At 45.4% G+C, this 12,044-nt stretch overlaps 1 pseudogene across 1 annotated transcript in view; it reads left to right on the top strand.

The window, feature by feature from the left end:
* The first annotated feature begins 3 nt into the window (after positions 1-3).
* LOC101701014 (metal-response element-binding transcription factor 2-like) overlaps positions 4-12,044 on the top strand; it is a 34,444-nt pseudogene continuing 22,403 nt past the window's right edge. Inside the window, exon 1 of the transcript XR_015451457.1 lies at positions 4-441. The product of XR_015451457.1 is annotated as a metal-response element-binding transcription factor 2-like (transcript). The remainder of the gene's footprint in view (positions 442-12,044) is intronic.

Below are 12,044 nucleotides of genomic sequence, written 5' to 3'. Positions count from 1 at the left end.
CAGTCGCACGGCCAAATCACCCAGTTGCGGCTCGCGCACTGGCGCGAGAAGTTGGGTTTTAATTATACGGAAGTGCGTTTCCAAGGACTTCGAACTCTGTCAGCGACGCGGCGCCCGGAAGTGCTTTGGAGTGATTACTCTGCGTTTTGCAGCTGACCATTCAGCTTGTTCGTCGTAAACTAGTCAGTTTACACCTGCTGTCGAAACTGATGGGGATGCAGAATGCATGTTCTGAAGATGGTTGGGATACGTAAGACCTGAGCTATACCCACCTGAATTTCAGAAAACCTAAGGCTCAGGCTGAAGCTACAACCTGTGAAGGTTGGAGGGTGCCAGAAATGGGTTTAGACCCGGGCGTAGTGGCGCACGCCTGTAATCCCAGGGCCCGGGTGGTTGAGGCAAGAGGATGGCTGCGAGTTCAAGACCAGCTTGAGCTACATGGTGAGTTCAAGGACAGCCTGAATTACATAGCGAGACCCTGTCTCCAAAAAAAAAAAAAAGAAAGAAAGAAATGGGTTTAGAATCTAGGTATCCTTGCTGACAACCAAATGCTTTTTCTGATCGCATCACCCTGCCACTTCACCACCTCACACTTAGCTTTTCCTTTTGCTGAACCTGCATTTTGGTTTTTTGTTTTGTTTTGGTTTTTTTGCGGTCCTGTTGATTAAATCTAGGTTTCCCACTGAGCTACATTCCCCAACCCATTGTAAAATTTTTATTTTGACATGCCTGTAATCCCAGCATTTGGGAGGCAGGGGCAGGAGGATTGCAGTTAGTTTGAGGCCAGCCTGAACTACACAGCAAGATCCTATCTCACCCACCAAAAAAAGTTTTTTTTTAAATTTTGAGAAAGGATCTTCCCAAATCACCTAGGCTGGCCTAAAACTTGTGATCATCCTGCCTTGGCATCCAGAGTGCTGGGATTATAGGCGTGTACTACCAGGCTCAGACAACAGATAAATTTTCTCCTATCCTTTAGATCAGATACTCAGCATAGTTGCATTGGTGAATGTACTAGAATATCTCTTTTTAAAATTTGGGCATTTAAACCGGGTGTGGATGCTGAGACAGAAGGATCACTGCAAATTCAAGGCCAGCTGGGCTACATAAGTGAGTTCAAGGCCATTCCAAACTACATAGCAAGACCCTGTCCAAAAAAAAAAAAAAATAGGCACTTAATTTATTTGATGCTGGGGATCCAACCTGTGCACTGAAAGCACACGCTCTACTGTTAGAGGGAAGTAACTTCCAACCTGTTAGATGTGTTGAGTTCATGTTTCGGGACACAGAAAAATGAAATCAAGGACAAAGGAGGTTAAGAGTAGGAAACATTTTATTAAGAGAAAGCCCCTGAGAGACAGGAGGGGTCCCTAAAGTGGGTTGCTGCTGAGGTTCTTTGTCTAGGTTTCTTTGGGGGTGGTGTTTATGAGACAAGGTCTCTATATGTAGTTCAGGCTGGCCTGGAACTCATGATCCTCCTGCTTTAGACCCCCCTCCCCCCAGTTGTAAGACCAAGGGCCTTACCAAATGCTCCGAGGAGCTGACTGCAGCGAAGAACACCCGGGAAGGAGGACAGGTTGGAAAGTAAAACAGACCTTAGTCTGGCCAGACAGCACTCCCAAAGCAAAGTAGTTTAGAGAGGCGACTAGCCCACAGTCCGAGGGTCTTTTATAGGGGGTTGCAGGGGAAGTTAACAGGTGAAATTTACAGAAGAGGAACAAAGGTTAGTGGTCAGCTGACACATACTGATGGTCAGCAGATGTTTGTAGATTGTTCTATAGATAGCAGTGTCCGGAACATCAGTTTCAAACAAAGAGTTGAGTAATTTACTTTGGGACCTTATGGCTGATACAGATCTTATCTAGTGTCCCAGAACTAACAAGCATCTTTATCTATTTACTCACATTCACAGTTGGGGCTAGGGGAGTTTTATGATTACAGAGTTATGCAGTCCCACATTCCCCACTGATTTTACAACTTAAGTAATCTTACATATAAATGTAGGCATCCATTGTATACAACAGCATGACAATAATAAGCATATACACACAACTATAATGATGAGAAAAAGTTGTTTTAACCATTGTAGGTTGGGCAACCATTTAGTTAGCCATTGGAACAAGTCCCAGCCATCTTCATTATGTACCCTTTGAGCCAGGTCTTCCAATTGTTTTACCTTTTCTTTGATTTTTGGACTCTTGTCAGTAAGATTGAAACAACACATATTTCTTATTTTCTCACAACCTTGGTGGTAGAAGAGTAACAAATAGTCTATCGCTGCCCTATTGTCTAAGATTGCCTGTCTCTGTTCTTGTAACTCTTGGTTAATTAATGCCAAGGCTGATGAGGTAGCATTTAACCCTTTGACCACCTTGCATGCTAATTTCCGTACTGCCTTTTCAGCATGGACTCCTATAGAAGGCAAGGCAAGAAAGATGCTATCATAGTTATTACTTCAGCATCTGTCAACAGACCTACATCATCATTACATCCTGGTGCAGTATAGGGTGACCAACGTTTAGTTCTGTTTGGCATAATCAAATCAGTTCTATCTGGTAGAACCACAACTAGATGACTCAAGCAGCAACGGGTCTTGGTTAAATTGGCTGGATATAATTGAAAGTTATTCCTTCACAGGTATAAAACCATCCTATTGGCAGGGAGATATGGCAATCGTTATACACAATTTTTTGTTTTATACGGCAGGGCATCCCTTCCGACCGTTTTATCCTCAGACATTTGGTTGTACAATTTTCATACATAGCACATTGGGTATTATTTGACATAATTACCCTGGGTGTATATAATTTGACAGCATTTTTAGGTTTATGACATGAGGCATGTCCCCATTACATGATGGAAATTTACATCAACATTTAGACAGAATTCAGACAAGCGAGTTTGCCAATTGAATCCATACATTTTTTGTGTGATCTAGTCCTCTTGGGGGCAATACTGCCAGTGTCCCAGAGAATATTATCATGAAGACAAAACATCTCCAACCCGCTCCAATCTTAGCTTTTGGTCGCCTGGTTGGCTGATAACCTTCCATTTGTCCTTTTTGACATCTGCGGGGGGTCCTGTTTTTAGATGGTTGTGATGTATCCAGGCAGAATGTCCAGCCACCTTCACCGTCAAGGGAGTTGACAGGACAACAGGAACTGGTCCCTTCCAACGAGGTTCCAGGGTCTTGGAATCAAACCTGTGAATAAAAACCAAATCTCCCGGCTTATAGGGTAAAGGTTGTAAAGGTTTTTCCTTGGGACTAGTCATTTCCTTTCGTAATGTCTCATGTAGCTCTGACTGAAGCTGATGAACTGCTTTTAAGGATTTAAGGAGTCGAAGGTGGGAAAACTTTTCCTTTAATTCTACATCTACTAATGGAATGATTGGGAGAGATCGCCCATAAACAATCTGGAAGGGGAACAGATTGAGGGGAGGCTTGGGAATGCACCTCGTTCGGAGGAGGGCAAAAGGGAGAAGCTCTACCCAACCTAGTTCAGTCTCCAAGCATAATTTAGTCAGAATTTCCTTTAAAGTTTGATTTGTTCTTTCTACCTGTCCTGAACTTTGAGGCCTATAGGCACAGTGTAGATCCCACTTTATTCCAAGGATATTACTAATTAATTTAGATATCTTGGCCATGAAGGCTGGACCATTGTCGGACCCCAGAGCTAAGGGCAAACCAAAACGGGGAACTATTTCTGTCAGAAGCTTTTTAACTGTTACTTCAGCTGCCTCCCTCTTAATGGGGTATGCTTCTACCCATCCTGAAAATGTATCCACAAAAACTAGCAGGTATTTTTACTCATACATGCCAGGCTTCATTTCAGTAAAGTCCAATTCCCAATGTTCTCCTGGAGTTAATCCTCTGTGTTGGACCCTGGGGGGCCAGGTTACCCGATTTGCATTTACCTTGAGGCAGGTGGGGCATCGTCTCACCATGTCCTGGGCCTTTTGGGCTAATCCCTCGCTGACGAAATGAGGTTGCAGGGCAGCCATCATCCTTTTCTCGCATAGTTCTCTCAGCAACATATCTGCTACAGCAGCTGGGAGCACCACCTTTCCATCCTTAGTCGTCCACCATCCATGCTTTCCTCGAGTCCAGCGTCTCCTGTTCATTTCTGCTACTTCTTTATCTGTGTATTCAGGTTTTTCTGGGAGTACCGGCATGGGAAGCAGAACCATTTGCTTCCTCACTGATTTTTGGGCGGCTTGTTTTGCTGCCTGGTCAGCAGCATTATTACCAATCATCTCAGGGCTAAGCCCCTTCTGGTGCCCGTGGCAATGGATGAGGCAACCAGATTGCTTGTAGCAATGCCAATATCTCAGTCTTATTTTTGATTTCCTTTCCTTCAGAGGTCAACAGTCCTCTATTTTGATAAATCTCCCCATGTACATGGGTGGTGGCAAAAGCATAATGGCTATCAGTGAATATATTTATCCTTTTTCCTTTTCCCAATTCCAGAGCCTTGGTCAAAGCAATCAGCTCAGCCCTCTGTGCTGATGTCCCTTGAGGTAGCCCCTGCTCCCATTCCACCTGTTGGTCCTGGTTGACCACTGCCGCTCCAGCATACCATACGCCATCATGCACGAAACTGCACCCATCAGTATAGAATGTTATCTCTGCTCAATGGAGGGCCTGGTCCGTCAAGTCCGGACGTCCTCCCCTCAAGTTTTCAAGAGTCTCGAGGCAATCGTGGATGGGCATTTGTTCGTCAGATTCCGGGAGTAGAGTAGCTGGATTGAGGCTAGCGGTGGTGGCAACTTAATGTGTGGTTGTTCTAACAAGAGTCCTTGATATTGTAACAGCCTGGCATTAGACAGCCATTTGCTAGGTGAGCTATTCAACAAGGGCCCAATGGCATGGGGAGTGATCAAAGTCAACTCCTGTCCAAAGGTCAATTTGTCAGCCTCTCGGGTTAAAGCAGCAGCTACTGCTACTGCTCTCAGACAAGTAGGCCACCCTCGGGCCACTGGGTCGAGCTTCTTTGAGAGGTATGCCACAGGCTGCTTTCATGGCCCCAAAAGCTGAGTAATCACTCCCTTGGCTACCCCATTTTTCTCTGCTACATACAGGGTGAAGGGCTTGTTTAAGTCTGGCAATGCCAGGGCTGGTGCTGATGTAAGCGCAGTCTTAAGCAATTGAAATGCCTGCTGGCAAGCCTCAGTCCACTCGAGGGGTGTATTTCCTCCCGCAGTGGCTTCATGCAGGGGTTTGGCAATCTCAGCAAAGCCAGGAATCCAAATTCTGCAATAGCCAACCACCCCTAGGAATTCTCACACCTGTTTCTTTGAGCTCGGCTCCGGAATCTGGAGAATTGCAGATACCCTCGATTCTGCCAGCCTCCTCTTTCTCTTTTCAAGAATATAGCCCAAGTAGGTTACCTTGGTCCGGCAGAGCTGAGCTTTCTTCCAAGACACCCAATATCCCAGGTCTTGGAGGGCTTTCAGGAGGCCCTCGGTGGCTGCAATGCATTCTTTATCGGTTGAAGTCGCCACCAGGAGGTCACCGACATACTGAAGAATAGTCGCCTGGGGAAACACTTTTCTTACCTCTTGTAAATCTTTGCTGAGAGTTTCCCCAAACAGAGTGGGGGAGTTTTTGAATCCCTGTGGCAGCCGGGTCCATGTCAGCTGTCTGGTAGTCCCGGTGTCTGGGTCCGTCCATTCGAAGGGAAAGAGGGGCTGGCTCACAGGTGCTAGAGACAGGCTGAAAAATGCATCTTTGAGGTCTAATACTGAGTACAACACATGAGCAGGACGGATGAGACTCAACAGAGTATAGGGGTTCGGTACCATTGGGTGGACAATCTCCACCCGGCGGTCTGAAGTCTGAGGTGCCAGGCTTCTTCACGGGAAGCAGGGGTGTATTCCAGGCTGACTGGCAAGGGATCAAGATGCTGGCTTCCTGGAGTTGGTGGATGTGTTTGGAGATCCCCACCTTGGCCTCGTCAATCTTCTTTATCTATTAGAAGAACTCCATCTCTTTCTTTCTTAGTCTCCTTCTCTCTCTTTCTTTTCAACTTCTCACAATCCCTTTTATAATGGCCCTTCTCTTTGCAATATGTGCATTGATCCTTCTCTAACAAGGGCCGTACTTTACTTTTATCCTCTTTTTTATTTTCTCTGTATTCCTTTCAGATAAAACCTCCATCTGCCAAGGCTGCAATGTTTGCCTTTCCTATCTTTTTAGCCATTCTGTCATCAAAAGGATCCCTGTTATTAAACACCTTCATTGCCACGCTCATCAATTTTTCCCTATTTTCTCCCTCAAATCCCTCCATCTGCTGCAATTTCTTCCTAATATCTGGGGCCGACTGAGTGACAAAAGCCAAATTAATTGCCTGTCAGTTTGCAGGAGCATCTGGGTCAATTGGAGTATACATACGGTATGCTTCCAACAGACACTCCAGAAAGGCAGAAGGGGATTCCTCAGGTCCTTGGAGGACCTCACTTACCTTGCTCAAATTGGTAGGCTTTCAAGCGGCTCCCCTCAAGCCGGCTAGGAGATGCTGACAGTAGTTTTGGAGAGCTTCTCTCCTGCTCGAGGAATTAACTTGCCACGGGGGACGGGTGGACGGAAGTTGTGCCTCAATATGGGCCTGCTGTTGTTCATCAAGTGGGCCCTCCATTCCTCCTAACACCGACTTTATGGCTTGCCCTCGGATCCTTTCTCTTTCCTTGGAGGTAAAAAGGGCTTGGAGAAGTTGTTGACAATCATCCCAGGTTGGGTCATGGGTATGAAAAACAGATTCTAGGAGGGAGATCAAAGCCTGGGGTTTTTCTGAAAAAGGGGGATTTTGATGTTTCCAATTATACAAATCACTGGTAGAGAAAGGGATATAGACATAATGACCCTGTTCTATTTCCCTAAGAGGCAGAAGAGGAACTGAATTAGTCCCTTCAGTGGGAGCCCTGCTGGGACCATAAGTGGCCCCTGTTCATGTGTGGGAGGGGGAGGTTATAGAATCTGGAGATTTTTCTTCTTCGGGAAGAGGAGGGTAGAAAGGGTTTCGAGATCTGAGGCCAGGCCGGCTTTATCAGAGGAAGAGGATGGCTCCACATATGGTGGAGGTCTTATAAAGGGATCTAAGGGATCAGGATCTTGTGAGAGCACCAGCCTGGGAGCCTGGATTTTGGACCCTCAGGGTTCCCTTGGAGCAATAACCAGAATGCGAGTGTTTGTTTGCAAGGAACAATGCTGCAACCAACCCGGAGGCTCTTGACAAGCCTGAACCCAGATATTTATATATGGAAACTGATCAGGATGGCTAGGGTGCCCAGTGACCCTTTTCCATACCACCTGGCAGAGGCTTGGGTCAAAAGAGCCCTCAGCTGGCCATCCAACTCCAAAGGCTGGCCATTCCAATTGACACAGGGAGTGAAGTTTTCCGCGAGAAAATTTAACCCCATATTCGTCCTCCTGCTGGGGGGCGGGGGGGAGCCAATTTAAATTTAGTGAGGAAACAGTCCAACAGGGTAGCCTTGGAGCAGGATCCTCCCATCTCTGTCCTTGATGGTTTGGAAAGAAATTCAAAATTAAACACACAACGGACAGGACAGGACACTAACGTATGAACCACAAGACGAACAGGCACCACAACAAAAGTGAAACTAAATCTTCCCTTGTTCCTCGTCAGGAACCTTGGAGTCAGGGGAGGCTTACCGGCCCGTCAGCCACCTCACTCCTGACTTAACAAATGGTTGCAACTGGCCAAAAATTTACCTCCGGAGGTTTTCTGAGGTCTGTGCCTGAGAGTCTCCTGCTGGATCCCACCACAGAGTCTCGGCTGAACCAGGCTTCCTTACCCGGGGATCTCGCTGGGGCCTCCAAAATGTAAGACCGAGGGCCTTACCAAATGCTCTGAGGAGCTGAGTGCAGTGAAGCACACCCGGGAAGGAACACACCGGACAAGTTGGAAAGTAAAACAGACCTTAGTCTGGCCAGACAGCACTCCCAAAGCAAAGTAGCTTAGAGAGGCGACTAGCCCAGAGTCCGAGGGTCTTTTATAGGGGGTTGCAGGGGAAGTTAACAGGTGAAATTTACAGAAGAGGAACAAAGGTTAGTGGTCAGCTGACACATACTGATGGTCAGCAGATGTTTGTAGATTGTTCTATAGATAGCAGTGTCCGGAACATCAGTTTCAAACAAAGAGTTGAGTAATTTACTTTGGGACCTTATGGCTGATACAGATCTTATCTAGTGTCCCGGAACTAAGAAGCATCTTTATCTATTTACTCACATTCAATCACAGTTGGGGCTAGGGGAGTTTTATGATTACAGAGTTATGCAGTCCCACACAGTACTGGGATTACAGGCATGTGCCACCACTGCTAGGGGGTTTTTGTGTAGTTAAATCACATCACAGGCTACCTTGAGTTGAACTACAATCAACTGTAAGATTACAAGTACAGTTACTTAGCTAATATTGATTTAATAGAAAAAAAGGTATGTGACAGGAACATAGCATGAAAAAGTGCAAAGGCATTTCTGGAGGTGGTAGGAGGGTGGGTCAGAGTGTTCTGGTCATCTGTGTGTTCATTCTGTTGTTCTGTTGTTCTCATGTGTTTGTTATGTTGTTTAGGCTTATTAGACCAAATGGTGCTAGTTGCAGTACAGCCCTGAGCTGTTGTTTATCTCTGGGGAGGCTCCCAGGCTTAGTCATTGCATCTCCAGCCTAGTTTCTATCAACTCAGCCCTTACCCACAGGCCTGGTTTGTCTCATCTCTGTTCTGACTCTATATTGGGCCTGGTCTTTTTCTAACTACCTATTGATCTGTACCTAATTTAGCTATCTCCTATACTACCATGGAGATGTGCTCCCAATCCCTTTAAAAAAAAACTTCAATGGAGATATAGAAACATAAAAATTGTACCTAATAATGGAGAATTCCCTGGCAGTGTATGTAACAATATTCAGATTTTTCCTATCCAAGTGATTACATTTCTAGGAAACTGTTTCATGGAAATAAATATACATAATTGTTCCTAATAACATGTATTAGTATAATAGTGAAAACATGGAAACAATCTGAAAATCAAGACTAAGGAAAAATGGTACAGGTACAATATTAGGGCTGAGGAGTTCACTTCCCTCCACCCACTTGAGCTCCAGCACCATCCTGGAGCATTCTAGCATTCTATGTAACCCCAGACCAAAGCACATGTCTGTCCATCTCTCCTTTCTTTCTCTCTCTCTCTCTCTCTCTCTCTCCCCAGAGCTGATTTATCCGCAGGCCTGCAGTTCCTTTTCTGTCATCCCAGCACCATTTTTCTGTTCATCACTTTCAATAAATGTAGCTGCTTTTCCTTCACCATCGAGGGTTCGCTTTGCAGTTCTTTGCTTGCCATACACAAGAGTTTGGAATCTCTTTCAGATCCACCACAGGTATGGTTACACACCTTCTCTCACCTTCCCATACCTCCTCACTCCCTCCCACAATTTCCTGTAACTTCCACACTTTCCCCAACTTTCACACACCTTTACAAATTTTTTCTTCACCTTCTCTATACCTTCCCACCTTCCCTAACCTTCCTCCACCTTTCCACACCTTTTCTTTTTTTTTTTTAGTACCGGGGGGTTGAACTCAGGTCCTTGCTCTTGCAAGGCAGGCAGCGGAACCACTGAGCTAAATCCCCAGCCCTCCATGCCTTTTCTGACATTCACATACCTTTACACACCTTCCTTCACCTTACCACACCATCCCACTGATACAGGAGATGAAATATGAAATTATTATATCTCTCAACCTGTTAGATGTCTGATATGCTGGGTTCGTGTTCTCTAAAATCAAAGAATGAATTCTAGGAACAACAGAGGTTAAGAATAGGAAAATATTTATTGAGGGGGAAAGAAGAGGAGAGAGACAGGAGGGGACCCAAATGGGTAGCCAAGGACTCCACTTTACAAGGAAGTTTTATAGAGCAAAACCCATGTGGGGACAACGTGGATTACAGCTATGATTAACCAATAAAGTTACAAGTACAGTCACTTAGGTAAGAGTGGTCCAATTGGGAAACAAGTCATGTAACAAGTTTGCGTGGAAAGAACAAAGACTTCTTCTAGGAAATGATGGATTCAGAGGTCGTTGGTCACCCATTGGGGTGACTGATGTCTATCTGTACTTTATTTGGCCCATTGTTTGTCCTTTTAGAAAGTATGCAGGCTTGGTCCTTTCGTCTTTATCTGGAGGCCCTGTCTCCAGCAGATGGGTCTCCAGCTACAGTTGTGATGTGTTTCACCTTTGTCCTGACTCTGTCAAGGACCTAGCCCTATCTGGCTGCCTGTAATATGTCTATCTAACTTAGCTGTCTATAATACTACAACTTCCCACACCATTCTCATACCTTACCACAAGGATCCCACTTCTTCTTTTTTTTTTTTTTGGTACCAGGGATCGAACTTGGGTCCTTGCACTTGCACAGCAGGTGGCGAAACCACTGAACTAAATCCCCAGCCCAAGGACCCCACTTCTTATACCTTCCTTCACCTTCCTCACACCATCCACACCTTCCCACAATTTCCTCAAACCTTCCCATACCTGTGAGGCCTCCCCACCCCTTCCCTGACCTTTCCACATCTTCCCATACCATCCCACACCTTCCTATGCCTTCCCACACCATCCCTGACTTCCCTTCATACACCTCACCACCACCAGCCCTCTCCACACCTCCCCCACACACCCCCACATACACTTTCCCATACCCTTCTTTTTTGTTTTTTAGACAGGTTTTCACTAAGTCATTAAATTGTCCAGCTCAACTGGAAACTGACCTCCACCCCCTGCTTCCCACAGTGCTGGGATTGTAGGAATGCACCATTATTCCCAGCTCTAGTGAATTATTTTTTAAAAATAGATCCTTTATAGTACAAGTTTAACATCAGTTTGACTAGGCCTCTGGTTTCAGTAAGACTGCTCTCTCCAAAAGCTTTAGGGATTCACACCTCCAATTCCATTTTAGCAATGCCCTGTCTCAAAATAAAAAGTGAAAAGGGCTGGAGATGTAGCCCAATGCCACACACACTCAGACACAAAACTCTATGGGCCACTCCTGCTCTATTCCATCTTCTAGTGAGTGCCCTGCAGCTGGAGGAGATAAACAAAAAGATGCATAGTGTAAAGCTTAGAGGAAACCAGCCATGAGCTTCTAAGAGATCTCTCGCAATGGAATCACATAGGAGGAGCTTACTTCCTGTAGCAAAAAGTTCCAACTACATACCTATGTGAAGTGTAGTCTACAAGGAAGCTTGTTAGAGACTTGGTGCCCAGGGTTTTTATGGGGCTGGTCATGTAGGCACTCTAGTTCTGCCTGTGCCCAAGCTCCAAGCTCCAGCATGAGCCACATTTTTCATACTGTCTGGGCACACAATCCACTCTTAACCAGTATGGGAATGGTTGGAACCTTTTCCAAACCTGAGTTTCTAGATGCCAGCCAAGGGTCAACATTGAAAGTAGATCTTGCTATGTATAACAGGCTCAGGCCTGGTATATTAACTTTTTTTTCCCCACAGCCAGTACCAGGAGTGTCCTTGAGCTCAAAGCAGGCTTCAGATCCAAAAAGGATGAGGAAAATGTCCACATGGAGCAATGATGGCACTCGCCTGTAACTCAGAATCAGAGTCAAAACTTCATGAAAAAGCCAGTGATAGTGGCACACACTCTTAATTCTAACTACAAGAGAGGCTGAGGAAGGAGAATCTTGAACTTGAGTCCAGCCTGGGCAACCTAGTGAGACCTTGGCTTAAAAGAAAATAGAAAGGCCTGGGGATGTAGCTCAGTGGTAGAGCACTTCCCTAGTGTATGTAATGCCTTGAGTTTAATCCCCAGCACCGCAAACAACAGCAACACATAAAAAACATATCCATGTAGGGAGACCTGATGCAGCAGGAAAGGAAGTCAAGTGGGAAAGGGCATCTGTGAAGAAGAGAAGGGAAAAAGCCATAAAAGATTGGTTACAAACTGGCAGATTGATAAAAACTAAGTAACAATATCAGGGTTACTGGGAACCTGGAATTTTCTTACCATCACAAAATTAGAAA

Source organism: Heterocephalus glaber, unplaced genomic scaffold (assembly GCF_053883595.1).
Source record: "Heterocephalus glaber isolate CG9 unplaced genomic scaffold, H.glaber_assembly_v1.0 deba00001428, whole genome shotgun sequence".
Taxonomy (NCBI): Eukaryota; Metazoa; Chordata; class Mammalia; order Rodentia; family Bathyergidae; genus Heterocephalus; species Heterocephalus glaber.
This window is presented reverse-complemented; position numbering and strand designations above follow the sequence as displayed.